This window comes from Cynocephalus volans, chromosome 12 (genome assembly GCF_027409185.1).
Source record: "Cynocephalus volans isolate mCynVol1 chromosome 12, mCynVol1.pri, whole genome shotgun sequence".
In the NCBI taxonomy this organism is placed as follows: Eukaryota; Metazoa; Chordata; class Mammalia; order Dermoptera; family Cynocephalidae; genus Cynocephalus; species Cynocephalus volans.
This window is the reverse complement of record NC_084471.1, coordinates 11437608-11443055: the sequence shown is the minus strand read 5'-3', so window position 1 is coordinate 11443055 and position 5448 is coordinate 11437608. Positions and strand designations below refer to the sequence as shown.

At 53.4% G+C, this 5448-nt stretch overlaps 1 pseudogene; it reads right to left on the bottom strand.

Annotated features, from left to right (window-relative positions):
* Window positions 1-3379: 3379 nt before the first annotated feature.
* On the bottom strand, window positions 3380-4449 carry LOC134391614 (probable ribosome biogenesis protein RLP24; annotated as a pseudogene).
* Window positions 4450-5448: the final 999 nt, after the last annotated feature.

Below are 5448 nucleotides of genomic sequence, written 5' to 3'. Positions count from 1 at the left end.
TCGTTGTTGTGGCGCATACAATTCTGGAGATTTCCCCAAACTGCCGAGTGAAGGATTTTCCACTAGGAACAGGGAACAATCAGAGAATACCAGTGCGGAAAAGACAGCAGAAGTTGATGGCGACCCATGAGGTCCTGACAACAGTGCAGAGACAATGGCGAGAGAATGTCAAGGATAGGTCTAGCCCAGGACACCAGGGCAGAGAGGACATGGGGAGAGTGACAGGAGAGATCAGGCCCAGGACACCAGGACAGAGAGAAAAGTAGAGTGTGATGGAGGACACAGTTTGTGCCGAGAGGGGACTGTGGGATGTCTTTGGTGAGGTCCAGCAGGTCAGGCAGTTATGGGGACTGGTGCCCTTGAAAGGACATCCAGACAGTGGGTGGGTCCTGCCAGGCCCAAATTTCCTCCTAATATCCTTAGCAGCTCCACACCCTGGACCAGAGCCCAGCAGCACTCGGCCTCTCCTGCCAGAGCCTGTCCTGGGCAGGGCTGGGGAAGAAGGTCCCTAGGGCTAGGGGTCCCCTTAGCCCGTCCAGTTCCTGCTCCTCCCCAGGAACCTGGAAATCCCTGACATCCTGATAAGGCACCCCTTCTCCGACTTTCCTGTGGGTTCCACCCCAGCCAGGACAGAATCTCAAGACGGCCTAACCTGCCTCTTCTCCTGCCTCTGTCTTGCTTCACCAGGAATACGCCCATGAGCAGATGCTGGCGCACCTGCCCTGTGATGTCATGTAGACTGTAAGTGCTCGAGATGACCTGTTCTAAAGATGTTCTCTGTGAGAGTCCTTTTCAGGAGGGGAGTCCTGGGCAGGGTCCCCAGGAACCTCCTTGGCTTTGGGCACACGTGACACCCCCCGGTCCTTGTGCAGAACCTTTTCCTTCTGCCCCTGACCCCTCCTCGGGGGCACAGCAGGAGGTGAGTAGCTGAGCCCTGGACTCAGGAGTGACATGAGGCTAGGGGGACCAGGCCCTGGAGCATGTGACCAGTTTCTGATGTGGGCTTGAAGCCAAAAAGCATGAGCCCGTGTGTCCACCTGATTCCAGCGCAGAGCATCAGCATCTGCAGGGACCAGAGGTGACAGGGACTATGGGACACCACACGTGCCACTGAGGGCCTCTACCTGAGACTGTGCCTGGACTGGGGAGGGCCCTGCCTGGTTGTGGTTGGGCCGGGAAGGTCACCTGGCTGTGCAGGAAGCCCTTGTGCAGTATTTTCCAGGAATTATTGTCAAAGAGGTCCACCTCATAGCACAGGTAGGTCCGGCGCCGCCCAAAGAATAAAGTGTTTATAAAGTTGTAGATGAATGTTCCTGGATTCATCAAGTCTCTGTGGAAAACAGTGGGAGAAATCCAAAGACAGAGATTCCTTACAGGACCACCCCACACTCTTCCCTGCTCCCCACGCTCCTCCCCTCCTCCCCACGCTCCTCCCCTGCTCCCCACACTCCTCCCCTCCTCCCCACGCTCCCTCCCCTGCTCCCCACGCTCCTCCCCTGCTCCCCACGCTCCCTCCCCTGCTCCCCACGCTCCCTCCCCTGCTCCCCACGCTCCTCCCCTCCTCCCCACGCTCCTCCCCTCCTCCCCACGTTCCTCCCCTGCTCCCCACACTCCTCTCCTGCTCCCCACGCTCACTCCCCTGCTCCCCACGCTCCTCCCCTGCTCCCCACGCTCCTCCCCTGCACCCCACGCTCCTCCCCTGCTCCCCACGCTCCTCCCCTGCACCCCACGCTCCCTCCCCTGCTCCCCACGCTCCTCCCCTCCTCCCCACCCACGCTCCTCCCCTGCTCCCCACGCTCCCTCCCCTGCTCCCCACGCTCCTCCCCAGCTCCCCACATCCTGAGGCACCTGTCACAGGAGGGGCTTCCACTCACTTGCTGGAGCCTCTGGGGCTCATGGGGGAGTCGACACAGTCCTTGTGGCTGCCTGGGCCTTGTCAGGGTCTCTCCAGGATGAGTGCAGTGTGCTCAGACCCTCTGATGAGGCCCCCTGCTCCTGTCCCTGAGGTAGGCTGGGTCACCACCCCTGGTGTCACCGCCCAGCCTTGTCCTGGCTCTGCCTGACCCACAGCCCCTGCTTGAAGTGGACGCCCTGGGCTTTTCCTCCTCTGCAGGGTTACCTCGGGCCACACCCAGCATCGGGGCCAAGACACTCCTGAGTGTCCATCAGAAAAGGGAACGCAGGGACTTTTCTTTCCACCTAATTCATAGGACTTTCCATGTCACTCAGGACAGGGGAGCACTCACCCCCTGCTCTCCCTCCTCCCCTCCCTGCCGTGAAGTAACGTCGCTGCTCTCAGACCCTCAGCTCATCCCCTCTTCAGCCTCAACTCTGTTTCTCATTCTGCCCACCAGGATCAGTCTCTCCTGGCTCCCTCTTTGTAAAAGGAGGACCCCACCCCCTCCCCTCCCCCTCCCCACCCCTCCCCTCCCCCTCCCCTGTCTCCTCTGACCCCTCAGCTTTTCCCTGTTACTCTTAGGAACAAGGGCTCTGCCCCGTGAAACACGCATCACTCTCTACAGTTTTGTATGGTTTGTTTTTGACCTTAGAAATGGTTTTAGTTTGTGCACAAATAATGGACAGATGTTCTGCCCATAAATTCCATTTTCCAAAAAACGATGACCAGCTTTTTAAAAGGAAACCACAGAACAAATTTTAAAAGACATTAGGATCATTGCTAGGCTCTACAAATAAAGCTTGTTCCACCAGGAATCACAGTTAGAAGTTAGTATTCTCCAAAGTGTAAATGATATAGTGCCATTTCGTGCAAAGATGAGTCAGCTCCCATCCGCAGCACCCACAGGAGTTATCAGAACAGTCAAGCCAAGTCAAAACAGTCCAGCGTGATCAGACTTCAATACCCGAGGCCATTATACCCTTCTAAGATGCTAACGCACCGAAACAGGAACTACCGAAATCAAAATAAAAGGTTTGAGGCTAACTGACACACAAAGTGTGATTTCCTCATTGTATCCCCTGCCCCCATATAACATTAATCAAAAGAATATGTCACTGCAAAGAAAATGGTATTTCATGTATCACTAGCCATGAATTTTTCTCATTAGTTATGACATAAATGCTGCATACTGTCATGATTCAAATGGTATGAACATTATATGTGCACAGTTCTCTTCTGTATTTACAAACAGAATTTTCGTGACTTACATAAGCACATCTGTCGTGAAGATTTAACACAGACATGCAACCTAACATCCGCAGTATCTGGTGTGTGGCAGAAAGCAATGCAGGAGAGAGGTGTTTTCAATCACCTTTCATTTGAGTGACCTTATGTAAAAAAATAAATCAATAATTTAGAAGTTCTGTCTCCAAAGGAGATTTTCAAGTGTCCACATAGAAATGGTTACAGACAGTGAACTTGTTAAGAAACGTCTCCCGCGTGCACGTCCTCTTGGAATTGCTGCACCGTTTCTTCCGCGGCTGCTTTCCTCTGCCTTCAACGGGGGCCCGGATGAGATGGACGCTTTGGTGATTTCTTTGATGTCCTGAACTTCTATAGCTCTTTATTTTTCTTCACTCTGTTCATGATAAATTTAGCGGGGCATCTCTGTTTGATCCCTTTGACTCTCCATTGCAGCAGTAGTTTTATTCCATAGCTCTCGCTGGTATTTGATGGTTCGTTTCTACATTTCTCAAATTCACATGAATTATCCACTGTCAACTCTTTACCCACTGCTCTCCAGAATGCTTTAGTCCACCTGACCGTGGGAAGATTGTGCTTCTTTTAAGAGTTTCTATGACATTTTGATTTATAGAATCTAAATACCTTGCAGTTGTTGCGGAGGAACATCATGCTGTGGTTGGGGTAGGTGGGCCCCAAAGAGAAATCACACTTCTTGGTACCCAGGTTGAACCTGGGCAGGTCCCCACCAACCAAAAGCCGAGCTTGAGAGGAAGGCTCTACAGCTTAAAGCTGAGGGTTTCCAAATCTTTTTCTCCTCACATTCAAGCAGAAATAACCCTTCTTTCTATAGCGTCGCAAGTCCCTTGTGCAATGGTTCCTGTGCATCTGGAAGAAACTTCTTGGTGTCAAGCTCAAGTGGCTTCCCCTTTTTGCTGCTCTGTGACCAGGCACAAAGCGTGCCCGGGTTAGCCCGCGGCTGCCCCAGCACACCACGGACAATCCTGCTTGGCCTGTTCCTTGATATTTCCCCACAGAGACTTTTGGTTGGAAGCAAACGAACAGATGGCAGCTAGCTGGAGCAGATTGTTTTAAATGAATGGGAAACCAGAGCTCACGGGGCTACAGGAAAAGCTGAGAAAGAAGGTCTTGGAAAGAACGAGACTCCGGTTGCTCTAGAGACCCCTGGGAGGAGGAAGCCCGGACAGTCTGTGCAGGCTCCACCACTGGGACAAAAACGTACTGTTGTCCTGTCTCCTCCTATTACTTCATTCCAGGGAGGGGTGAGGTGGCCTGAGCCTGGCCCCCATGCCCCCTCGTCCTGGGGAGGGCAGGTGCATGACAGTTTGTAATTGTCCCACCAAGGCTGTGGTCATGGGGACAGCTGGTGCCCATAGGGAATAGGTCCTTTGTGACCAGGGGCAGGGAGTGGATGCCGGGTCGTTGTCACAGCAACTGATGTCAACTAGTCCTTCCTCTTTTTCTTGGATCTGGACTTTGATCTTATCCTCATAGTTTTCCAAATTTAATCGTCTTATGCAGCCCATTAATACTCCTTTTCTTTCCCCTCCTCTGGAGCCTGGGCACACTGTCACCTCTTGGAATGGGTGGCTCATGAGGCCAGCTGCACAGCTGTCATCTGGGTCTTCCCTTCATTTACTTCACGGTTTGGGGCCATGGTTTCCTAGATCTCAGCTCGTTTGCCCTCGGAGATTTACTCCCTTGTCTGCCGGGGTGCATCAGGGAGGGTTAATTTTAGGTGTCAGCCTGACTAGATTAAGGAAAACCTAGAAACCTGGTACAGCATTATTTTGGAGCGTCTACGAGGGTGTTTCCAGAACGGAGTAGCGTGTGCGCCTGAGCAGACGGGTTGCAAAAGGCCGGCCCTCAACGTGGACAGGCACCATCCAACCCTCTAGGGACACAGAGGGAACAAATGCGAAGGAAAAGGCAGATCTCTGGCTCTATCAGCTGAAGCTGAGATATTCTCTTGTCTCCTGTCTGTGGACATCAGGACTCGAGACTCTTCAGCCTTTCGGTTCTAGGACTGATGCTGGCGGCCCTGTGGCTCTCAGGCCACGGCCTCGGACTGAGACTCACACCAGCAGCTGCCCTGGTTCTGAGGCTGTGGACTTGGACTGCGCCACGCTATGCACTTCCCGGCCTCAGACAGCCTCTCGTGGGACTTCCCGGCCTGCTGACTGCGTGAGCCCGTTCCCTGTGAGTCCCCTCTCACACGTGTGTGTGCATAGCCTATTGCTCCTGTCTCTCTGCAGAGCCCTGACTGATACAACGTCCTAGGTAAGAGT